Here is a 26,946-nt window from a genome sequence, read left to right as displayed (position 1 = left end):
GCAAGAGTAAGCCATAAGAGTCTATATACATCTTCTAGGCCTGATTTCCATGGGAAAACTCGGTTTGAAGGTCTGGCTCTTGCCTACTGCGTCGCTTCTGTAGGTTTTCCATACAGAGTTGAGTCCCATTTGCCAGACTAAAATAAACCGGTCTCCTACACTGTTGCACATTGCAAGTGAGAAGGGGCCTGGCCTTATTTTCCTAAAGTCAGTTCTTTAATAAATTTACCCTAATGATTTTCTGGAACACTTTCCTCCTTTTTCTTTCAATCAAATTTAGATTCTGTTGTAGTCTTTACAATGACATTATCCGGAATTCATCGGAGCTGTGTGTGTCACACACAGTGTGTACCACTCGGGTCCCACATGCCGTGTATCTCTCCAGGACTCTTCACAATTTCTGTGTGTCTGTCCCGTCGTACCTTATCTGTGTGTATCATCTGTACCTGCATCGATTAGTACCATCTATGTCCGGATCTACTCATATCACCCATTGGTGTATCTAAATAAATGTGCACATATTTACAAACGTGTGCCTTTCACTTTACAGAATTTGACGCAGAAAGGAATATTGAAGCAAATGCTCTATCCGGCATCTTGATTTACACTTGACAGTATTTTTACATCAGAGACACTGACACACATAGAAAATGCCAGATTTTTTGTTGACAATTCAGCAACATTTCCCCTTTCCTTTCCTGTATTGCAGGGGTTGAAAGCCTAGGGACTATACTCCCCAGAATTCCTGCCAGCGAGGTACTGCGTTGCATACTGCCAGCCAGGGCCCTTGCAACAAGGAAAGAAGCCTCTGTGGCTCGTCATGCAGTGGCGCAGGCATGTGGACTGCAGAGGGGACTGGTGTGAGGTTTGATGAGTGAATTGCTGGTGTCAGTCTGTGGATCAGCCGTGGTAGTTTCCAGTGATTCCTATTCTTTCTGAGGTTTTTAATACTAGCAGGAACTTCCCTGACCCTTATTTCATCAGGCATTGCAATTGTTTTGTAACTCTTTAATCTCTGCATTATATGTCTTTCTGTTTGTAATGCCTCAAGCAGTTTCTGCTTTCCTGACCAAACGCTGATACGTGGAGTTTCCATAATTTGTCCAAGGCCGCACAGGTACTTAGGATTTAAACCCAGATCTGTCCAGCTTTCGACAGCGTGTTCATTGGTAAATTCTAGGTCTTTCTCCCAATCTCTTCTGAGGTGCTCTGCATCCCTCAATGGTGAATAGTATATTTGGAGTTTATTGGGGAATAAGATTAAATATATGTTTTAAATAACACTTTACATCTCATTAAGCATGCTTAGGTCCACTAGGAGAAGTCTGTGGTAAATTAAAATATATAGCCACAGGCCAACAAGCAATAGAATTATTGAAGACGTGAGAATATTGAAGGCGTATCCTTTTATTAATGTTCATAGTCCTGGGTTAAAGAGGGAGGGTAGTAAAGACCAGCAGAGACCAGAAATTTATTGTGATTTGAGATGATGGGACTTATTAATCCAGTAACCATTCCTGCACTTGTATGTATGTGTGAGCATCTTTAGAATACTACTCAATTCCAGGCATTTCAATATCTGTTGGCTACATAAGGTGAATATGAACCCGATGGGACTGATTTGGTTTTAAGTTCAAGTCTTTCCTTTGATTCAGGAAGAAAAACATTTAAAAACCACACAATTGTTACTGTTAGTAATGATTTGCCATTATTTTCTAAAAGTGAAAATTAAATTTAGAAACGTACTTATTTGTACATTATATTGTTGACATTTGAGAAGGAGTCTATTTTATGTTCTTGTAAATAGCTAGTCTACAGCAATGTTTTACTTCTCTATTCATTAGGGTGCTTTCAAAATTCTCTGAAAGGGCAGAAAGTGAAAGCTGGATTAACAATGAAGCAATTGATTTAATTGCAAAATAAATGCCTATGGTATTGCTTCAAAAGTTCGTGACTGGGAAAAATACGAAGCATAAAGGAAAAAATCGAGAGAAGCACTTGCGTTGCTATGGGGACAGGATTTGTAGGTGACCTTAAAAAAAGAATTAATGTGCTTGGATTTTTGTGTGTGCGTGCAGTTCACTCTCAGTTTGGAAGTGGTCGCACGTTGTATGTTTGACAAAACATGAGAATGATTAATCTAGTATTTAGAGGAATTTTTGTGATAAATCAGATAAATCGCTCAGGTGATTTATCTATATCCAAAATAATCTAAGCCATATAAATGTTGTGTGTATATTTCCCATTTTTAAAATTCTTCAAACAATTTGCAGACTTCAGTTTCCTGTAGTGATGGGCTAGGTTTTCTGCCTAGTCCCCTCCCGCCTGCACATCCATAAATACATCATGCCCTCACACGGTGATGAAAAATGGCTGGAGAAAATAGTGTTGAAATTATAATTTAAATCATCAAAAAGCTGATGAAATGGCAAAGAATTGCCTGGTTAAAATGAAAGGAACAGTGAAAACTCAGAAAGATAAACTGACCCAATGCTGCTCTTTCTCAGAGGGAATTTGACGATTGAATTTTGATGTACCAAATGGTGAAGAGAAAATAAATATGTAACTCCAGAACCCAGATATGCAGTCTAATAGGGGACTCTCCTTATGTAAACTGGGTCTAATTAGCTGTATATACAGAATAAGAGGGGCCTGAAAGTAAACCTAGCTTTTACCAAACCCCGTATTCTAAAGCTTACCTTGTGATTAAGCAGAGCAGAGGGAAAAATTCCTGAAAACTTGTATCCAACAGACCTGCCCTTGCATATATTGTCAAGTCAGTTTACTGTGGTCATAGAAAAGATAGTGTTTCTAGATGCAGACAAAACAACAAAACTTTTCTGGAGTTAACACACCTTTATTTTAGGCTTCCAGTGGTTGTTACAAATATTTTTTCAAGGACGTTGAGCAGTACTTGTCAAAGATAATCAAACAAGAAAATAAGACATAAGTCACCATAAGTCAGCACAAGCAGAAATAACAAAAATATACAAATCTGCAAACATTCAAAATATAAAATTAGTAAACACCTTATAAAAACACTTTGTTTCTTATGCTTATATAAATAAAAGGCTTGAGCCCTGGCTGGTGTGGCTCGGTGGATCGAGCGCCAGCCTGCAAACCAAAGGGTCACGGGTTGGATTCCCAGTCAGGGCACATGCCTGAGTTGCAGGCCAGGTCCCCGAGAGAGGGTGCATGAAAGGCAACCACACATTGATGTTTCTCTCCCTCCCCCTCTCTCTAAAAATAAATAAATAAATAAAAGGCTTGAGAACACCTACAATGAAAAATAAAAAATAAAAAGTGACCTAGTGGATTTCAAACAACACATGAGAAATTCTGTAGGTTAAAAATATTAACCAAAATGAAAACTCAAAGAATACATATAGCAGTGAATTAGACAAAATCTAAGACAAAATTAGTAAACTGGAAGATAGGTGAGGAAAAATAACTGAAAGTGTAACACAGAGAAAAAAAAAGGTGGAAAATGTGGAGAAGACATATTTTATGAGGATGACTGACAGGGCAGGAAACTCTGACACAGGGTGGGTAAAATGGGTTTACTGTCGTGAGTGCAGGAAACAGAGTTTATTCTTGTGTTATTATTATTTATTAGTGATTGCATTATTTTCCATATAAACAACTATAAACTTAATTTGCCCCACCCTATATTTATTTGGACTTCCAAAATATTGAAATTTTATTTTTGCATTCAAATTTACAATTTATTTATTTCTAATTTTCTCCTATTCTAAAGAGATGTGAACTATATAGTCTGTGCATATATATTTGGTTTAAAAATATTGTGACATGGTTTTTTAAATTTACTATTTAACACATCACTACTATATTATGATACTGTAAATTTAAACAAAAGCTAAGACTATTTGTATAATACTGATTATATAAATAAATGAACATTGTTTAATAAATTATAACTACCAAATTTAATGCTTAAATGAAGACATTAAATTTATAATTACTATCTTATTAAAATGTACAAACTCAAAATAAACACTAGAGATATTTTACATGATACCTTTTCTTTATTAACACATTCTTCTAATTGAAAGGGGAAAGAAAAGAGGTTAACTGAACTTGAGTATGCAAGTGGCCTTTCCAGTTTATGGATCTGTTGAATTAACAAACATCACATTTTTTCCCTATTTCATAAAAGGAGTAAGTATTTTCTCAAAAACAGCTAAAGTTACTAAAATAATTGACTGTGATGTCTAGGACAACTAAACTATTGTCTTTGTTTTAAAAAAAACTGAAAAAGTCATGTAAAATTATGAAAACAGGAAGTATAGTGAAACGATAAAGTAGCTGGTGTTTTTTAAAAATGAGCATTTGTAGGAAATCTCTTACCTGGTCCACAATATCTGGACTGTGTCAGCTTCTGTGATGGTAAAGCCCATAGATTCCAAATCACAGGGTGAAGAACTGAGATGTCATTCAGTTTAATCCTCAAAAAATGACTCTCTAAATTGCCCAAAAGATGTTCATTTAAACTTTTAAAAATACTTTTCCAGTAATGAGTAACTTAGTGTGACCAAATAATTAGATCACTCAAACTCTCTAACCCCTTTTTCTTCTGGATCTGTTTTTGTTTATTTCTTTTTAAAAAATCTTTATTGCATTATAATCTACATAGAGTTACAATTCATACATTAAAATGTACACCTGATGAATGTTGACCCATTACACACTCATAAAGCCATCCTTACAACCAAGATATCACACTTTGCTGAAGTTTTCTCACACTCATTGTAATCCATTCCTTTATTGACTCTTTGTCCTTGAAAATACTTATTTGTAATGATACTTGGGGGCTTAGTAAGAAGACTCATTGTTTTTTAAAAAATTATTTTATTGTTGTTCAATTACAGTTGTCTGCATTCTCCCGCACCACTCCCCCCACCCCAGCCCAACCCACCTCTGCCCCTGCTTCCACCTCCCGACCACCTGGCTTTGTCCATGTGACCCTCATAGTTGTTCCTGAAAACCCTTCCTCCCATTCTCCCCTCCCACCTCCCCTCTGGTTACTGTCAGATCGTTCTTAATTTCAATGTCTCTGGTTATATTTTGTTGGCTTTTTTCTTTCATTGATTAGGTTCCAGTTAAAAGTGAGATCCTATGGTATTTGTCCCTCAGCACCTGGTTTATTTCACTAGAGAGCATAATGCTCTCCAGTTCCATCCACGCTGTTGTAAAGGGTAGGAGCTCCTTCGTTCTTTCTGCTGTGTAATATTCCACTGGGTAAAAAAATGTACCATAGTTTTTTGATCCATTTATTTACTGATGGGCACCTAGGTTGCTTCCAGCACTTGGCTATTGTAAATTGTGCTGCTGTGAACATTGGGGTGCATAGGTTCTTTTGGGTTGTGTTTCAGGGCTCTTAGGATATAATCCCAGCAGTGGAATGGCTGGGTAAAAAGTCAGTTCCATTTTTAGTTTTCTGAGGAAATTCCATACTGTTTTCCACAGTGGTTGCATCAGTCTGCATTCCCACCAACAGTGCACTAGGGTCCCCCTCTCTCCACACCCTCTCCACCACTTGTTTGTTGATTTGTTTATGGTGGCCATTCTGACCAGTGTCAAGTGTTATCTTGCGGTTTTAATGTGCATCTCTCTGATGGCTAGTGATGCTGAGAGCATCTTTTCATATGTCTCTGGGAAGACTCATTCTTCAAGAAAGGATTCGTCATCACTTCCAGCAGGTCCTTGGAGACAATCCTACTCTGGGGTCACTTCCTGAGAATTTTTTTTGATGACCAAGTTGTATGATTTATATATGCAAATCTGCCTGATAGCTGACTTATGGTTTTTTCCTTTACCTGCATCTTTGCCCCAGTTTGTCTTCCCCTTCTCCACAGAGCAACTTTCCTTGGGATTCCCTTTGAAGATGGTGTATGGGACAGTTGGGTCACACACTTGAGTGGGTGACACATATTTAATTTTAGTTCATTCTTGCCTGAGAGGTTAGTCCCATGAGTGTCCATCTTAATGTGAGGAGGGCCTCATACTGGTCTTTCTATCATGGGAAAACTCTAAGTTTTACTTCTTTCCTTTTTATGCTCTGCAACATTTTCAAAGCTAGTGTTTAATTTTGCCAGGTTTGGCAAATGCCGTAGGAGCAAAAGTAGCTTGAGTGCTCCACTTCTACTTAGAAATTCATGCTTTTTCTTAGAATCTGAGATGCTCATATCTTACTATCTTTTCAACTCTTCGTGTTGAGTTTTTTTAAAGTACATTTATCCAGTAATTTTACTTTCTTTAGCAGGGGGGTTGATTTGATAATGTAGCCCAATGTTTTCTCTGAAACTGGACTTCATATTCTGAATTTTTATTATTGTTTTAACAAAGAAATTTATTCTTTTCCACCTAAGTGGTTTGTTTAAATTCACTTATTCTATTCAATTTAGCCTTGGAATCCTTATCAATTAAAAATACAAAGTCTGTTTTTAGTAAGTCAGATTGTTCACTTTTTTTAATGGTTTTTCTCTTTTTCTTTCTGCTTATATGTGACAGGTTTTATCTAGAGTCTTGTTGCTAAAAACTCAACCACAAAGTACATGTGGGGTAAGGCAGGAATGCATATTCACTTCAGTGAGATTATCATTCGATCAGGATTTTCCTTTCAGTAGATAGCATCAGAATGGGCTATCAGCTTATAGTCTAGTTTGTGGTGAGTAGAGAAAAGGTCTATTTTTTTTTCATTCAAAAGGGAAGAAATTGGAATATATGTTATCTTCTCCTAACCATCAGCTTTTCTATTTTATTTAAATAACAAACCAGTCACGATTGGATCAAAGAATCAGAACCTCTTTCCATACATATTAGCACACTTTGATGAGGTTTTGGCTTGCTGTTTATGAAGCCAGACTGGGGACCACTTCTGAATTATGCAAGTACATAGCCCTAGGGATTGAGAGTTTAATTCTAGCCCCATCACTAATTTCCACTATCTGACCTTACATGCTGTCTTCCACAGAAGAAAGGGCCATCTGAGTTGGTCAGCAGAGTCGTTAAATATCACTTCACTGCATCCCAGATTTCATGAACTGGAATCACTGGGGATGAGTCCTAGGAAATTTTTTAGGTCCAAGGGCTATTTCACTTGTTTCTTAATCTAATCATTGCAACAAATCTGAAGGTGGATATCAATCATCCCATTTCGGTGATGAGGAAATTGAACCTCTGAGAAGCTAAGCAACTCACGTGTGGATTCACGACTAAAAGATGAGTAGGGAGGGATTCAGAGCCAAGTTTTCTGTGTCTATGTTCAATCCTCTTCCCACTGCATCAGAACTATATACCAAAAAAGCTGTTGGTATATCAGTGCCAACTGATGGTTGTTGGCACTAATACAGCGCCAATAGGAATCCTCAATTTGGGGCGCAGTGAAGAAGGAAACTGTATTTAGTGGCAACAGCTCAACAGCAGTGCTAGAGCATAGCTCTGAAAACCACATGGTTGTGTGGCTACCCTGGGCCAGGTGGCCCTGGGGCCAGGCCCCTCTCTAGGTAGGCAGTTCCAGTCAGCCAGGGTTTGCCCTGCCCTGCTCTGCCTGGTCTGCCTTGCTCAGCGCTGGCTCCAGGTGATGTCATTGGTGTTTCAGCTTGGCAACCTGATGGCTTTGTCCTCATGCAGATAAGGACACTGAATTCTCATAGTTTTATTGGTCCAAAGGCACTGTCCTGATTTGCCAGAATAGAGTCACTCTGATTGATTAGAACTGTGCTGGTTTGATTAGATGGGGAAAACATTAGATTGACTGAAATAGGACTACAGAAACTCCTCTATAGGAGATGGCTCAGATGGCAGAAACAGTGCTGGCAGGCAGGTTAGCGTAGAGGATTCTCCACAAAGTGCAGTTTGTGCAAAAGAAAAGGCTGCTTGGTTTGTTTGTTTGTTAGTTTTTCCCTAGGTTTTGTGTGTGTGTGTTGGGGGGGTTGTTTGTTTGTTTGTTCTGGTTGGAGCCCAGTTGACCACCAGGAGTCCTTCTTAGTCCTCACAGTTCACACCAGGAGAGACTAAAGTAAGGGAAGAAAGGGCATTGCACAATAACTATTTACAATATTATAAAAATAATATTTTAAAGGCAATGAGATAGAATACTACATTTCTCTAAACAAATATCATTCATATATTAATTCTACTTAGCAGTTAAAAACAAAAATAACTCCCACAAATCATAGTACTATTTAACCAATCTTTTAAAAATAAACTTTTAATATTCATGATGTTACATGACTTAAATTCTGTACCTATTGCCTTCTGAATGCATTCACACTTCTTAATAATAGGAGCTAATTTTGATTTGACCCTCTTAACTCTCTACCTCATTTTCACTCATATAAATTTCTGTAGGCATACCACATAACTCGTATTTTCATAGGCCTGGGTTCCTACTACTTGGAACATCCTACCATATATATACATCCTCACCGCCTTCTTTACTGCTTCCCCTTTTCATCTTCAAGTAAATTCCTGTTCTTAATTTAAAACTGCTCAAATGCCACATTAGCTGTGAGAACTTCCTTGACCACACAGTTTCTCAAGCCTTAATTCTCTAGTGGTACCATGTTTATACTTCAGTTAACCTTTAGGTCACTTTAGTGATGGAAATGATTTCCGTATGTGGTTGTGTTCCCCACTGGACAAGTTCTTTGGGAGTAGAGTGACTTATTCATCTCCGTTTACCCCGTGTCTGACACTACGTAAATGCTTGAATACATTCGTTAAAAATATCAAACCTGCACACGTGGGACAGTTCTTTTACAGCAGTGAAACCTCAATAGTTTGAATTTCTTCCATCTGTGCTGCTTCCCCCTTCCCCGGCGTGGAGCCACAGAGAAGGTACAGATTACTCTCTAGACCCTGGAATGGAGTGGAAGGGCTTTAGAGATTTACCCTGGAGGCAAATTGCTGAGTCTGCTACTGTAGCAAGTGAGACAAATCAGATTTGAGAAAGAATTTGAATTCCGATAGGAGACGGGGACATTCTGCTATTTGAAAGAAATCACGCTGCGTCCAGATCCCTTCTACGGAAGCAGTCTGGTTGCAAACGAGGAGATAAGATGGCGTGGGGAGACACAGCCATATCAGCATAAAATACTGGAAAGAGTGGGAGAAAACTCTGGTCCACCAGCACCGCCATGGGGAAGAGTCTGGGTTTCCTTACTGAAGCTGGTTTCATAGCAGGTAGATATAAACACATTTCAAGAACGTCCTTCTATTTCAAGGTTATTTCGGCAGATTATGTAATTCTCTTTGCCATGATTCAGTATTTCCAAGATACTCTTTAACCTTGTCTATTTTCTAAACAGGCTTCCTTCTGGGAACATCTCCTACCCTTGGCAGGGGGATTAAATGAGATGGGGGTGAAGAAGCCCAAAGCTCAGGGTGTGACATGTACCATACTCAAAACAAGTGGTAGCTGATATGAAACACTGTGAATTAGCACACTGATTCTCTGGTTTATGAATCAGCCTTGGGGAAGCCTGTGGCTTGAATGAGTCAATTTACAAGGTCCTGGAGTATCAGTGGTATAGAGCCCTGTCCTACAGGGAGAAAACCCTGCAACTCAGCCCAGCACAGCTGGCCCTTGTGTAGCAACACAGGGCATCGTGACAAGGACTGAACTCGGCTCCCAACACTGCCATCTGGCTCATAGCAAGGCTCTGTAGAAGACTTCTGGGGTCCTGGGAAAACCAATTTTGTTTTCCTGCTCTCTGCTTGTGTCTGATCATTATCTCTTTCTCATCATCAAAGTGAGGCTGAAAATATGTGGCCTAAATGAAGGAACTTGGGGACAGTGGAAATAAGAAGTTGTAAATAAAACACTAAAATTGTAGAAGCTCAAAACAGTTTGGAGGGTCACTGCACCAGTCTAATCTTCAAAACTCTCCCATTGTCAATGAAATAAGCAAGATTTGTGCCAGTAAATCCATAGTTTAAGCTTGGATTATTCCAGGTATTTAAGTCCTTGGAGTATTTCTGTGTTGCCATATTTCTATTATTTAACAATTGCTGGAGATTTTACAGTTTGAGCAAACACTCTAAGCTCCAATTTACATTATAAAATGTAAAAAAATAAAATACCATATTAGTCATTATCCTAAATACCACCAAGCTCTCCAGTCTTCTGAAGGTGCCCTCTTGTTTGACATTCACGTGAAATAATTCAAGCTTCCAACTTAAATAAACAGTTGGAGTGCAAGACTCTCAACATTTCTGTAGGTTCCCCAAAAAGAGGGGCTAACTCTGGCATTAAATTGCTTATTACTTCTTGCTTTGGGTCAGTTATTACTGATGGATGCTGCCTGCTCCAACTCTGTCTTCCTTCTCTCCTAAGTGGAAATGAAACTCCTCTCCTTTGTCGTCCAAGAAGTGCTGCACTCATTCAATGTTATTATGGTGACAGAATCGTCCTGAAGATTAGGAGATAGTGGAGATCATTTCTGCCTAGATACAGAAACAACTAAATATCAAATATTACTAGTCATCACTGTTGAAAAGTTTCTTTTTTCCTCCCTGTTATCAATTCCTCTTTTTTCAGCACATCTGTTGTTTTATTGCAGAGAACTACTGCTCTGCCTTCACCTGTCTCCATTGAATTTGAGGACTCTAATTCCTTATTTCTCAGACAGCCAGATAGATAGAGAGAGAGAGAGAGAGAGAGAGAGAGAGACAGGGAGAGACAGAGAGAGAGACAGTGGATTTTCCCTCTATCTAGGAATTATAGAAGAAAATCCAAAGGTCTAGAACATCAGCTACAGACCACGCCAAGGCTGCATACTAAGGAAGTGGGTAACTTCAGGACAGTGTTTAACTCTGACCTCAATGAGGGATGTTTTAAGAAACCACCTGGAGAGCTTGACCTGTACCTGCTGTTATTTAGGAACCTGCTGATATTTAGGTACCTGCTGATAATTTATACCTAAAAAGTGGCAGGAGAGCAAAGTGATCTGCTTGCATTCAAAATGATCTGCTCTTCCAGATATGGAACACATGTGCATTGATGTAGGAGCTGAATTTGGACCATCTTGATGGATCCTAAAGGACCTCTTGGAGGGCATGGTGACCCCATGACAAGGAGTACTATGGGGTGGACCACTGAGGGGGTTGCTAGGGCTGAGGGGAAAATCATGAGTGGCCAGCTTCAAGTGGCAGAAGCAGTGTCTTCCTTGACAAGGGAGCAGCAGATGAGAAATGAGCAGAATTGGGGGTTTCTGAAGACTCCACATAAGTGCCCAGTGAGAGAGAGAGAGAGAGAGAGAGATAAGTGGAAAAATTGAATAGGAGAGAGATTGAAAGGGGGAAGAAATATATATATTTTTCTTTATTTCTTCTTTTACTTGACCCACAAGCTTTACTTACATTTGTCTACAGCATCATTTCCTTATGAAATGGACTAGTACAGCTTAGTTAAACCAAATGAAATCATAATTATCTGAACTGTCTGCAAACTACTATTTGCTAAATGTATAACCTTGCATTTGCCCAGTACAGCCAAAGTTTTAATACAGAAAGCACACGGATAAACCAACAGTAACATGTAGAATCTAGAAGACCATCTGGGCAGTTTCGAAGGTGGACTTTCAACAAGTCTGAGGCACAAGTACAAGAGAGAAAAGTTCTTGTGCAAACTGCAGTAAATGTATCAAAAGAAAGATGTAGAAAAAACAAGGAACAAGCCCATTGTAAAAATATTATCAAAATATTTCTATGTAAGATATTTTGCTTTCATCTTCAGATCAGGCGAGAGAAAAATCACTCCTTTTAAAATAAAACGTGCCCTGGCTGGTGTAGCCCAGTGGATTGAGCGCGGGCCTGCGAACCACATGATTGCGGTTCGATTCCCAGTCAGGGCACATACCTGGGTTGCTGGCCAGTTCCCGGTTCCCGGCAGGGGACGCACGAGAGGCAACCACACATTGGCTTCTCTTTCTCTCTCTCTCTCTCCTTCCCTTCCCCTCTAAGATAAATAAATAAAATCTTAATAAATAAATAAATAAATAAAATAAAACAAATACAATTTTGTTTGGTCTGTCTACAAAATAGCTTATAATGTTTTAATTTTTAGTTGCAGAAGACATGCTTTAAAAAAAAAGAACAAGAATAATGGGTGCTGATCCCCATGATAAAAGGTCCCTAAGCACAATCGTTGGTTTTCCTTAATGTACTTACCTTGCATTGTCATTGAAAGCACTGGAAGGAGAAGCTCTTTTGTTTTCACACCAGAAGACACATAACGCTCAAGTGACCAGATTTTAACTTTGAGAAATAAGGCAAACTCCAAAAGTATTTTAAGCCATAAATAATTTCAAGTGAACAATTACTTCTGTTTATGTTATGCAGAAATAATCATTCATTACTCAGGAAAAAAATTTATGCAGTATGTTTAAACATCTCATGACAAATGTTGGCTTAAATTAACGATGTCTCTGTTGGTCTTTCCTCCAAAGAAAAATATACTTCAAAAGCTGTCTTCAATTTGTTGTTCATTAACTACAATTTAGCTTTGTCTACCTCATCATATGTGAAAACTGGATTTTTAAAGGCTATCACACAAAGCTTCTTAAAATATTTAGATAAACATTTTGAAATAAGATGTTTTTCTCATCAGAAAACCATATCAGGAAAGAGTGAACTGTTGGATATTCTTGCTCAAAATTATGTCAGAAAATGAGAAATGAGTAATACCTTTCTCCTTCTACAAATTCACAAGGTTTTTTCTGCACTAAATGTGTTACAAAAGGAAAACTGAATAAAAAGAAGACAATGATTCTAAGGCCTTCTAATCCTAGGAAATTTCAAAACGAAGTTTCTAGTGGGCTGTTTTATAACCAGTTTAAGTTTTTCTGGGAAGAATTGATTTGACATAGGGTATCGTGAACAGGGTGACTCCTTCTCTCAGATTAAGATAAAGAGACTGTTTCCAACCACCTCACCAGTCTTGCCTCCGTGCCCAAAGCTCAGGCAAGCTTAAGGTAATCTCAAGTCAATAAACAGTTCATATTCAGAAATGAGAAAAACAGTTCAAATTAGGGAACAAAATAAATAAATGAAGAAACCATAGTACTTTGTTATAGGTGAGGTGGCTTTAAATAAATGGTTGTAAATAAAGAATGATAAGTAGAGCCTCTATTTGGGGACATTATGGCTTAAAGTACTGTATCCTTTTTTTAAGATTTTTTATTATTATTTATTTATCTTTAGAGGAGAAAGGAAAGAGAGAGGGAGAGAAATATCAATGTATGGTTGCCTCTCATGCGTCCCCTGCCAGGAGCTGGCCTGCCACCTAGGCATGTGCCCTGGCTGGGAATCGAACCATGATCCTTTGGTCCACAAGCCCGTGCTCAATCCACTGAGCTACACCAGCCAGGGCAGTACTGTTTCCTTTTAATTTCACAAATAAGCACAGCTGTATCATTCTGAAAAGCAGTGAAAGGCATACACCTCTATTAGCACTTATGACCAAGTAAGACCAACTTCTTAAAAAATATGCTTCCTGCACTGTACTGAATTTTTTAAGATGTAAATTTTAATATATTATTTATCTTTTGAATTTGAACGGGCAACAGAACGGGATGATCCAGAAGGTGACCTGTGGTGCCTTTCGGGTGACCGTGATGTTGTTTATCTTTTTTGATCACCAGATGAAGATCTAGAATGGCTTCTCTTCCTGTGCCTCTCAGGAGAAGATGATGAGCTTGAATAAGATCTTTTTCACGGGGAAGAGGAGCTCCTGTGGGACCTGGAGCTCGATCCTGATTTCGACCCATGAGATCTCAAACGTTCTCTGGAACTGGAATGAGACCTTGACTGGGAACTGGAAGAACTCCTTGAACGGGACCTGCACCTAGACCCTGAAGTTGGGGTGGGGGGGGGGGATGAGCATAAAGATTGTGAATGTGAAGACTGAGACTTTGAGCAAGTTTGTCTATTCGATTCCTTTTTATTGCTATCTTCTTCAGTGGCATAAAGGTTATATTTTGAGAGGTCAGCATCATCTTCATCCTCATCTAGCTTGTGTTCAGAAAGATCTTCATCCTCATCCTCCTCTTCTCCCTCAGATGCTTTACCTTCAACTTCCTTTAAAATATATACTGGGCCATCTGCCTTTCCTCTGTATGTTTTCTTTTTATATCCAAACTCATCATACCCACCCTCAGATTCTTCTCTTTCTGTATAGTCAACGTTTTCTCTTGCGTTAAAACTGCCGCCATATCCTGTTCTTTTTTCTAACTTGGCATACTTCCGAGTGTTACACATGTTACGCTCTGACCTGGCCCAATTCACATGACTGCAAGTTTTTCTCTGCCAGTCAGTAGCACTGCATAGGCCTCGGCTCTTCTCTGCAAGTGCTTTTCCTATTTCAGTTCCCTCTGCTTTCATCATCTTAGCCTCAGTTATTTTCTCCCGACCACATCCATTGTAGCTGGTTCTTCTGCGAAGTTCACATTTCCACATTTTTTTGTCAGGTTAAATCCAGTCAGTGTCACCGACTCAGAAGTCCTTGGTTGACATCTGGAACGCCGCCACCACAACCACCAGCAGCTATGTCTTCACATATATATACTTATTTTTCAAAGGGGAAAGGAAATATATATATCCTTCTCACAAGGATACCATTGCCTTGCATACACACATGTATATATGTATACACACACACACACACACACACACATATATGGGGGGAGAGAGAGAGAAGGGAGGAAAGGGAACTTTCTTGGTGGCCACCAATGACAGGAGCAACCATAGCAGTTGAGTAAAATGTTTCCTGCCTCATTTCTCTCCTCTTACCCTCCTCTCAAGCCCTAGGGAAGCCAGAGACGGCCTAGTGAGTTACCAAGGAGGACAAGCACAAAGTGCATAAGGCGATCAAGCTCCGCGCCTTGCTGCAGCTTTGAAGCCTAAGTCAGCCCAAGATGCACGGTGATAGATAGGGAAGAAGGTTTGACTTCTACCAGAGAATAAGGCTTTGTTGTTAGACTGGACTAAAGCGGGCATTTTATATTAAAAGAGACTATTCACTCATATGTGAGAGTGACAGGAAAAGCTATTTTATGTTTTTGAGATTTCACCTAGAGGCAAGACAGTGATTGACAAAAGTGGTTGGGAGGCAGTGGCACAGAACAACAGGAAAAGCTCATTTATAATTTCACCCCCACTGAGTACAAATCAATGTGTCCTTGTTTCTCTTCTCTCTCTCTCTCTCACACACACACACACACACACTTACAGTTCTATTATGTTTTGTGTTCAAATAAATTTTTCTTCCTTTGTCTCAACTTCTCCCTTCTAGACAAGCATAGAGTCTTCCCTTCAGTAACCCAAAGCCCAGGTACTTGTTTGTTTACTTTGGCTTTTAAATAAAAAGGCATGTCCCCCTTCCCATATGAATTTTAACTAAATTGCACTGCTCCTCTCAAGCATGAGCTGCCACAGTGGTCTCCCCTCTGCCCCGACAGTACATTGTTTTGTTCCTCCCACTGCACCTCCATTAACTACTGGCTATGTGAGCATGGACACTGGATGCCCGGGAGTGTCTCTCGATGATTATTGATCTAAACCTATGATGCAGTTCTCAGGGTGTCTGCTAACCTGAAATCCCATAAATGTTGTGAACTCAATTTTTACTGTGGCCAATACTCAACACATTTTCATAAAGTTACATCCTTCCCACTTACAATACAAACTAAATCTCCGGAGTTGGCAGAACCCTCTCAGACGAAGTCCAGCAGGAACGTGGCATTGCTACTCTTTTTGCCTGTGTCCTGCAACTTGCGCTAGAATGTGACAGCTGTGTCTTTCACAAATGTATGGGCCATCAGTCCTTGCAGACTATTGAGCCAGTTTTCCTGTGCTTTCAAGCCAGAGAACACTTTCAAGCCTGCTGGGAGCAGGGTTATCATCTTTTTATTGTTCCATATTTTCTGCCATGGTCAGCTTTCTTCTGGGCACATTTCTTCCAGTTAGTCCCCAGTGGGTCTGTCAGTTAATACAGGCCTCCAAACCTTTCTTTTAGCACAATCTTGTGTTTTATCCTCATATATGTTGTTCTAGTGCTTAATTGGCTGCAGAGTATATGTGGCCATTTCCACAGAAAGTACTGTATTTTTCAGACTATAAGATGCACCCTTTCCCCCCTCAATTTGGGAGAAACAATGTTTGCTAATGCTGCTGTTGAGTTCTATTTATATTTACATTGGTGAAATATTATGTAATTTATGTTATTAAATATTTTACCACATTTTTTGCTTCAAATTTGTTTCTTATTTTCCTCCTCTAAAACCTAGATGCATCTGGTGGTCCGAAAAACGTGGTATCTCCCTTCATTATGGCAAAAGAGGCTCTTCCAGAATAGAGCAAATATTTGATTTAAAACAGAGGTTGCAAATAGTCAGACATGAATCCAAGACGTATTTTGTTTCCCCCAGATAGTAATTACATGCAGTTTTAAAATTTCTGAATGCCTTAGAATGCTATTCACTCTTCAGTTCATCTCTCTTTCCTGTTTTATTCATTTATACTACCTGCTTGTCTTCTGTGGACAAGTAGGATTGTAGCTTCTGGAATAAAGTCTCCATTGGCAAGCCTGTCTGTGTAAGAAAGATTAATGGTCCTCCAAAGATATCCACATCCTAATCCTCAGAACCTGTGAATATGTCATCCTACCTGGCAAAACAGACTTTGCAAGTGTGATTAAATTCAGCATCCTGAGATGGGGAGATTATCCTAAGTTATCTGGGTGGTCCCCAGATAAGTTACTGGGGTCCTTAGTGAGGAAGCAAGAGGATCTAAGTTAGGAAAAGGAGATGTGACAGCTGAAGCTGAGGTTGGAGCGATGCACTTTGACGACAGAGAAGGGGTCATAAGTCAGGGGTCATGCAGGTGGTTCCTTAAGCTGGAGAAGGAAGCAGACTCTCTCCTTGAGTCTCTGGAATTAATACGGCCCTACCAATGCTTTGAATTGAGCCTCAGAAGACTCATTTCATACAGCTGACCTCCAGAACTGTGTGATAATTTGTGTTGTTTTAAGCCACTAGCTTGCTGTAGTTTGTTCCAACAGCAATAGGAGTGGTATATACTATCTACGGGTTAAAATACAACTGACTAACCTTCATTTACACCAGCATCTTCTCTTCTTGGTCTTAGCAGGTACTTCGATGTAGCTTTAGTAACAAAAGAAATTATTCTGTGGGGTGAGAGTCAATGCTTACGAATTTGTTTCCTTTCTAAAACTACAGCATATAGCAATAGTTGTTTGTTTGCATCTATTGGATAAATCATGACTTATAAAATCCACAAAATAATGGATCCATAGGCTTTAGATGCTTTTAACTTCAGGGCTCTTTTATCTGGTTAGCAACCAGAAATGGACTAAGACGAACTTTCTCTTCCTTGTTCTAAGACTTTTGACAATCACTCTCTAGTAGTTTCCCTACGTACCTACTCCATCATACATACAGACAGGAGATAACTACATCTTGTAGTTTCTATCTTTCTTCGCCCTACTTGTCATTTCTCATTCATCCTTCCTTCAATGTCAGTGCTTCAAGGACATTGTTGCTTTGCATGCTTCAAATTCACTCCTGCTTATGAAGAAGATAAATTACATTTCAGCAACTGAGGTGTGGGCTCAGGAGAAGGATCTTCTAGTGGACATTTCAAAAAGTCACTTGCCATGTGAGCAATGACAAGTCTAAATAAAGGAGGTAGGTAGATAGGTTTTATATTTTACTTCCCCACTGGTACAAGGGAAGATGTCTTCTTTGCATTGACTATTTCTTTATTTCGTGTAGCTTCAAACTATAAAATGTAGTTTGATATACAGTGGTGAAGCCATGAGGCAATAGAGACAAATACAGTTTGGGTCTTCATCAACATTTGCAGATTAACAACTGTGGGCCTTGATTTCAAGGGAGACAGTGGTAACAGATGCCATCCTTGTAGGATCTCCAGGTGTGATGGATAAAAAAATGGATGTAAAATAGAGGAGTGTAGGATGGAGCACCTGTCAGTATAACTTCTGTTGTTATTGGCTGCTAAATAGTTTGACTTCAGATAATAAACAGAGGGAGTTAAAAACCTGGTCATTCCCATGGCCATGAATTTAAAGCATGTAGGAAGTAGATTACATAAATTTGGATAGAAATGTATTATTTTGTTTCATTATGACAAAACTATCTTGAATCATTAAAGGTTTCTGCCCAGCACAAACTCAAGCAATCTCCACCTTCCTCTTTGCTTTACATCATGTAGACCTGGTCTAAGCAAACAACAGAGTGTTGTAGGGTGGGGATCCCAAATTGGAGGCCTCATGCCCGGTCAGGTACAGGAAGAATCATCTGGGCTAGTCTAGTATTTTTTTAAAGCATGATTGCTTTTAGATAAGGCACATGCAGTGCACACCAATCCTCCTTGTCTTATCGAAGTGGTTTTGCATGTTTTTATTACTTGCTTATGATACAAAAAATTCCATGTTCAAATCCAAAGAATATATTACCTTATATGGCAAAGGGACCTCTGCAGTTGTGCTTAACTTAAGGATCTTGCTATAGGATGGTTATCCTGAATTACCTGACTGAGCCCAATGCATTCACAGGGGTCCTCAAAGTGAAAGAGGTCAGAGGGGGAGGTCAGAGAGATCTGCCTTTCTGTAGCATCATGGTATAATGCTACATAGTTGGCTTTGTAGATTGAGGAATGGACCACATGCCAAGGAATACAGGCAGCCTCCAGAAGCTGGAAAAGTCAAGGGAAAAGATTCTCCCCTAAAACCCCTTGAAGGACATTGGCCCCTACTGATACATTGATTCCTTCCTGACCAGTGATTCCCATTTTGGACTTCTAGCCCGGAGAACTTGAAGAATACAGGTGGTTCCTTGAAGCTGGAGAAGATTTGTGTTGTTTTAAGCCACTAAATCTGTGGTAATCTCTTATAGAAACAACAGGGAACTAACACATTGTCTAACCCTAAAGTTTCTCAGTTCGATAAAACTGAGAAAGAATATAGTAACATTAAAGTCACAATAGGTTATATATTTGAGTGTTGCTATGTACCAAACACTTTTTATGTATTAACTCATTTGCTTCTCAAAACTATCCTATATGTATGAAGATGAGCCCCATTTTCAGATAAAGACTGTAGCCCATAAGACTGTTGTCAGGTGACAATGACAAGGTTGGAATTCAGGTAACTGGGCTGTAAAACTCATGACCAGGTACACTGCCTCCATTTTAATGGACATTAGGAGACCCGAGCAGCTCTTGGTAATCTGCAACTAACTTGATGAATCACTTCCTTTCTGAGCCTCAGATCCTTCATCTATAAATTACAAAAATTACAGTAGATCAGGGTATTTTAAGCTTTTAAACATTGTTGTTTTATCCCCATCAAATGAAATCATGAATGGAACTTCAGTATTAAATGAATGAAAGAGATAAAGGGACTACTGCTTGAGTTGAAGCAAGGCAGGTGGTTGGGTTTTGCTCTTTCACATTTGCTCCCTGAGGACTCCCATCAGAATCCAAGGGCACCAGGGAACACAATGTGAGAAGCACCCAATCACATGGGGTCTAAGATCTTGTCTAACGGTATCTGATTCTACATGTGACATCTTACAGAAAAAATGTACGAAGTTAAATGAATAAACTAACAAAAGGTAAAGTATGTTGCATGGACCTCACAGCCTGATAAAACAAAGGGTATGGGTTGCTCTCTCTTTGATTTTATTTCATGTTATATTTCCATGTTTGGGCTTATTTGTGTGAGTCTGTAAGTCTTAGTATGCTGGACACATTCCTTATTTCCAGGCCTTTGTCATTGTCCTGTTTCCCAGTGCTAAACTAGGCCCTGCAGTGGGCAAGTCTCTAGTATAAGGATGGGGAGGGGAGGAGCATTTCCATTTTGAAGTTGATGCATTACAAAACCTGGGTTGGTTTTTATCTTCACAGGAGGATGCAGATTTGCTTAATGTCATTTTCCTTGCTCAGTTCTTACTTGCCTCTTAGTGCTTATGAAATCCAGTCAACTGGTGTGGCTGATGAGTGACCTGAAATAACTCATCAATAATAACACATTTGCCTTGGCCCTTGGCAGAGGCACACATGTGACAGAAGCAAAGGGGACTTTGGAGATGACCAAGACAAAACCCATCTTTGTTTTTCCATCTGTTCTTCCACTTCATCCCTGCCCTTTTCCATAACATAAAACTACCTTTAAGGAACCTAACTGAGAGGCAGAATTCAGACATCAGATTTCTGAGACAACTCAGGCTATTGGGATAACAGTGTAGGAAAAGTATTGAAGTAAAAATAATTCCTTACTTATTCAAGTCAACATTACTTATATTTTTATATATATGTTTACTCATTCAAGTGAGTTTCTTAAAAATACTGCATCTCACTATGTGTCAGTCACTATCTTAAGCGATGAACATGCAAATTTACATAGACAAAGATCCTAACTTCAAAGAATGCATGGCCTAGGAGGAGACAGACATACAAAAATATCATCATCAAAGGACAATTATTATATTTTAAATACCTTCAATGTATAGGGGAAAAGATCCTAAAAACTCGTAAGTCAAGGACAGTTTATACACCAGATATTATTTCAGTTTAAACTTAAATTTTAAGTGAGAATTAAAGAAGGGGTCAGGATTCTATGTAAAAAAACAACCCTGGAGATATGAGTAAGCAAAGGCATTTCTGAGAACTGGAAAATAGTGTTCAGAGATGTATAGAAGAGAGGCTAAGACTGGTATGGTAAGAGAGGCAAGAATCCAGATTAAAAAGGGTCCTGTAAACCACACAAAGTTTAGATTATATTCTATATTCTATAGTGATGAGGAGCCATGAAAAAACTTTGAAAACTTCAGTAGTAATCTGATCAGATTTATGAATTAGAAAGATAAACCCATGTCAACATAGCACACAGGCTCCCATGACAGAATGAATGTCTGATGGAGAAAGCAGGACATGGCTAAAAGAAGAGCAACTGTTAGTGAAGATATTAAAAATTATTCAGATGAGATATGAGGAAGAGCTGAAGTAGGGCAGCAGAGTTGGTAATGGAGAGGCAGGCAGGATTCTAGACATATCTAGGTAAAACAATTTGAAGAACTTGGTTATGTACACTATGAAGGGCAAGGAAAAAGAAATTCTCTAGGATAATCATTTGGCGTCTGGTTGGAAACACTGAATGCCCTTTCAAAGAAACAGACAGTGCAAGTGGAATGGTTTTATTGAAGATGACAAGTTCTATTTTAAACGTGTATATTTTGAGGCATCTGAAAGATAACTGAGAAAGTAAATTGAGTATTTCCTTAGATTCTGGAGCTTAGAAGTGAAATTTGTCAAAAGCTGCAGGTTTTGAAGTCACATAGATTAGTTTTAGCCATTGGAATGGATGGGATTGTCCAGTTTCTGGGAGACCTTAAATACTAGGCTAAAAATAAGGACTATTTCTTTCATGCACGTGGGACCCAGTGAAAGTATTTTTTTGGGGGGGGGATGATGGAATAGGGGAGGTAATGGTGAAATGGGAAATAATTTTGTCAGCAGCATATTTGATAAATATCCGAAGTGCTGCAAACAGACTTTTTCTTAACAAACAAAAATTTGGTGAAGTAGAAGAGATGCCTCAGGATTAGCCAGTGACTTCTCAAGGGAGTCTAAGCAGAGTTGTACTTTGTACCTCATAGGTGCAATCAGGATTTGTATTAGTGCTTTCATTGAGAAGAGCATAGCATTTAACAAATGTAAGTCATTCTGCACAACAGAGGTCTCAGAGGTGCCACTCTGAAAACTACCCAGCACCTGTTTAATTAATACAAGGAAACACTATAATTGGGAATTTTCACTTCACAGAATCTGCTCAATTCATTTCCTCTGTATCAGAGAACTGTCATTATAAATCAGTCTGAGAGTTGAACTGTTCACTCATTTCATTGTTATGTTTTTGTATTTGCAACAAAAAGCTGTCAGTAAAGGTTATGGTTAGGTTAAAAATGGATTCTTTTGCTGAAGGGCAAGGCCATATATCTAGGAATTTTAAAAAGTTAGCAAATCATGTTGTCGTCTCTTGCTTTCATAAAACGACTCATTCAAATTGCTGCATGATTTCACTGGCAATACATGTCCACAGCGATGAAGTGGAAAAACCACACAAACCCAAATCCAGTCTCTAAAAACTAGTGCCTATTCCTGGAACTATTGCCTATTCACTGGTATCACTGACTCTTCTCCCAATGATCCAGGTACATATATATTTCTTTTTAAATATTATCTAATAAAGCATGGATATAGTTATGGTTTTTATTCAAAAAATTAGGGCTACACGTAAGAAAATAAAATTCACCTGTGCTACTTGTGCTGGGCTTGGAGATTCCCAGGAGAAGCCAAGCTATGATCTAGGCTGACTGCCACTAGTGCTATGCCAAGGGTCACTTAGCAAGAGGTACAGGGGCTGGGGGCTCACTGAAGCCAGTTGTTGCTTCTTTGAGAGGATTTAGGAAGTTGTGAAGCATGAGGCAAGACCAGCCATACATATAGAAAAGTCTCTGTTAACAACTTGGGTGGGTCCATAATTTGGGTGGGATGGAGTCTCAGGGGATCTCAGGGCAAGGCAAACAGTGTTAACCAGGTTGATGGAGTATCAGATATGACACCTGCTTACTGGCTCTGTGGCTCAAGGGTTCAGAAAAGAGACAATGGCCTCTGCCCACCTTTCTGTTTGGGAGAAAGCTGTCCTTCATCTCTCATTTTGATGCCAGACACTTCAATTCTTCCCTGTATGCCACTGGAGTGTTTCTGCTATTCTGGTGCTGGAGCTCAAAGGGAGTGAGTCTGAGTAAGTTTGTGTGTGGGTTCTTCAAGAAGAATTGCTTGGGACTCCAGAAGTTTCTTCCACTGAATCAGTTCTTACTGGTTTTTGCAACCAGAAGTTATGGGGTCTTATCTTCCTGGCACTGGAATCCAGGGTTAGGGGCCTGGTGTGGAGCTGGGATTCCTTGCTCCCAAGATATCCCTCCTGAATTTCTATCCAACGTATGTGGATAGAGGACCAACCTATTTCACATCTCCAGCCCCCCTACCAGTATGGGTGGGTGTGGTTTCTTTAATTCCATAGTTGTCAGACTTCCACTTGAATCAGTTTCTGCCGGTTCTGAGTGATGGGTGTTCTATAATTTAGTTGTAATTTTGATGTGGTTGTGTGAGGAGGTGAACCATGTAGTCCAGACAAGTTGGCCCTGGAAAAATACAGGTTATGACTGACCTTCTCCTTCACCACCCTTGAAATCCCAGTGCCTGCACAACAAGTAGACAGCTAAGGACCTTGTTGGAGCACCACCTCCATGTTCCTATACAGCTGATCTTTCAGAGGGGGAGGTTGGTGGTCAGTGGTCCCATGCAGTTCTTACAGGTAACTGGCCTAGGTAAATCCTTACCATTGACCTGCCAACAGCAACCAAGGTTCAACTACAAGAGGAGAGTATACTGAGCCCACATGATTGGTGCAACTCAAGTACCCAGCTTGGGTGATAGGGGAGGCTGTGCCAGTGACCCTATAGGACACCTACTACATTAGGCCATGCTACCAAGACAGAGAGTCATTATAGCTCTATTTAGTACATAGAAACAAACACAGGGAGGCTGCCAAAATGAGGAGACAAAGAAACATGGCTCAAATGAAAGAACAGATCAAAACTCCAAAAAAAAAAAAGAACTAAACAAAAGGGAGATAAGCAATCTATTAGATGCAGAGTTCAAAACATTGGTTATAAGGATGCTCAAGGAACTTAATGAGGACCTCAACAGCATAAAAAGGATCCAGTCTAAAATAAAGAATTTACTAATTGAAATAAAGAAAAGTTTACAAGGAAACAACAGTAGAGTGGATGAAGCTGATAATCAAATCAATGATTTGGAACATAAGGAAGTAAAAAACAACAAATCACGCCAACAAGAGAAAAATAATAATTAAAAAAAAAAACAAGGATGCTGTAAGTAGCCTCTGGGAAAATTTCAAGCATTCCAACATTCATATCATAGCAGTGGCAGAAGGAGAAGAGGAAGAAGAAGACATTGGAAATCTATTTGAAAAAATAATGAAAGAAAACTTACCTAATTTGGTGAAAGAAATAGACATGCAAGTTCAGGAAGCACAGAGAAACCAAAACAAGATGGATGAAAGAAGGCCCCCTCCAATAGACATAATTAAAGTGCCGAAGGTTAAAGATAAAGAGGTAATCTTAAAAGCAGCAAGAGAAAAGCAGTTAGTTGCCTACAGGGGAGTTCCCATAAGACTGTCAGCTGATTTCTCAAAAGAAACTTTGCAGGTTAGCAGGGATTGGCAAGAAATATTGAACGTTGTGAAAAGCAAGAACCTACACCCAAGATTGCGTTTTCTAACAAAGATATCATTTAGAAATGAAGAACAGATAAAGAGCTTCACAAGCAAGAAAACACTACAAGAGTCCATCATCACCAAACCATTATATAACATGTTAAAGGGACTTATTTAAGAAAAAGAAGAACATCAAAACTACGAACAATAAAAAGACAAAAATACATATTAATTAACAATTTAATCTAAAAAACAAACTAAGCAAACAAGAACAGACACAGAATCATGGGTACAGAGAGCATTTTGATGTGCCATATTGGAAGGGAGTATGGGGGAAAGGGTGAAGAGGTCAAGGGATTAAGGAGTATAAATAGGTAGTTACGGAATAGCCATGGAGATGTAAATAGGAAATAGAGTAGCCAAAGAACTTATGTGAGTGACCCATGTACATGAACAATGGTGTGGGGATTACCTGAGGGAGTGCAGGGTGCTAGATGGAGGGACACAAAGGGGGAAAAATCAGGACAACTTTAATAGCATAATCAGTAAAATAAAATTAAAAAATAAAAAATACAATCTAAAATAATAAAAAATAATAAAAATCACCTATGCCTTATAGAGATAATTATTGTTTAATGACTAAAATAAAAATAAAAATTATTGTTGGCTTGGAATATATTTTACCAAATAGAGCAAAATACTAATTTTTTTTTGTTTTTTAGCTTAAATATTTCTTTCTTTCTTTCCTTTCCAAACTTGGCTCTTTTTGCTAACATTGGTGTTTTCCAAGAGAGCTTGGAAAGCATCTCAACAGAAAAGATGAAAGAAAGGCAGAGTACTACCCCAGGCAAGCAACTTTGTGTTTGAAATTTCTAATAAACAACAGACAGATATTTTAAATATGTAGTTGGACATAACAGTTAGTAACTGAACAGTGAAATCAGGTCCGGCATTCAGGCTACTGATGTGTATAAAATCACCAAATGTGAGAATGTAGATAGAGGAGAGGACTGTGGAGCTGATCCACACTGAAATATTGAATAGAGGCTAAGCCCACATAGAAGGTTGAAAAAGGGTAGCTGGCCCTGGCTGGGTGGCTCAGTTAGTTGAAGCATTATTCCATATGCCAAAAAATTACATGTTTGAGTTCCATTCAAGACACATGCCTACGTTGTGGGTTTGATCCCCTGTAGGGGAACATCCAGGAGGCAACACATCAGTGTTTCTTTCTCTCTCCCTCTTCCTTTTTCTCTAAAAAATCAATAAAAATATCCTCAGGTGAGGATTAAAGCCAGAGAGAGAGAGGGAGAGAGAGAGCGAGCATTGCTGGTAATGTCATGAAACCCAAGCAAGAGGATGTGCCAATTTTGTTGAGTTTGCAAAGAAGTCAAGAGAGAGGGTAACAGGGAAGGATTTTCTTATCTGAAATCCTCTTCCTCCTTGTTTTCATGGATAATTCTAACTCTCCCCCTTGACTCAGATGAACAACCATTCTCTTCAGCAAGTCTTTTTTTTCCCCACCACTCCTTAACAATTATTCCTCCCTATACCTCTACTTTCTCTCAAATGGTTCTTGCAATTTTGCTATCTCTTAGCTAAAGATCTGTCTCCTTGGAATATACACTTTTGTAGGGCCAAGGCCATTGCCTTTCTTGTTAATCAGCATACTTCTAGGACTCAGCACTGTAAATGCCACATAGTAGGTGCTAAGAAAAGTTTACCAAATGAATAAATAAATGAATAAACTAACTCCTTCTTATATTTTTCTTTTGTTCCCAATCAAGAAAGTATATACAGCTGTCTTTTCCTCTTCCACGGTTAATGTTTGGTTGTAGTTTTGAAGAATTAGTGCCAGGTGTTCCCTGTGACTAGGATGATTTACATCCGCCATCTTCCCTTACTTCCTTTCTGTTCACCATTTTTAGGCAGCATACTTTGACTTGTTCTGTGCATGTCTCTATATTCTCTTTGTACTGTTCATGTGTTTCTTCTTCTATGTAAACTCAGAGTGGCAGGGTGGAAGGAGGCCTAGAATAAGAACTAAGAACCATAGGCTCTAGTTTCAACTGTGGCAATAACCAGCTATATGGTGCAGATGAGTCAGAACTCTAGGCTTGCTAGTTCTCATCTGTGAAAATCTGCTCAAATGTCTTTTCTTCTGTTAAAAGGACTGTATCTTTTTATTCTACTCATTGATGCCCCAACATTTGTTGAGTAAGCTCTATTGTACTCTGCCTACAAAGAACAATTTATAAATACTTCAGTTAATATATTCAAGAAGTAGAATTTACAGTTTGTTTGGCTTTATAATCTTATAAAATGGAAATGATCTTTGGCATTGGTGATTCCAAACCCTCATGCAATGAACATGTTTTTCATATCATTCTTTTAATGTACTGTTGAACTTTGTTTGCTAGTATGTTGGTGAAACTTTTTGTACCTATATTCATTAGGGATATTGGCCTATAGTTTTTTTGTAGTGTCTTTGTCAGGCTTTGGTATCAAGGTGAGTTTGAAAGTGAATTCTCTGTTCAAATTTTTAAAAAGTTTAAGAACAATTTACATTAATTCTTTTAAAA

At 38.9% G+C, this 26,946-nt stretch overlaps 1 pseudogene; it reads right to left on the bottom strand.

The window, feature by feature from the left end:
- Positions 1-13,495: 13,495 nt before the first annotated feature.
- On the bottom strand, positions 13,496-14,538 carry LOC118988021 (zinc finger Ran-binding domain-containing protein 2-like; annotated as a pseudogene).
- Between the last annotated feature and the right edge of the window lie 12,408 nt (positions 14,539-26,946).

This window comes from Sturnira hondurensis, unplaced genomic scaffold, assembly GCF_014824575.4.
Source record: "Sturnira hondurensis isolate 20B ecotype Veracruz unplaced genomic scaffold, ASM1482457v3 Scaffold0005563, whole genome shotgun sequence".
NCBI classification, from domain to species: domain Eukaryota; kingdom Metazoa; phylum Chordata; class Mammalia; order Chiroptera; family Phyllostomidae; genus Sturnira; species Sturnira hondurensis.
The sequence above is the reverse complement of the archived record's forward strand: the minus strand, read 5'-3'. Positions and strand labels throughout refer to the sequence as shown.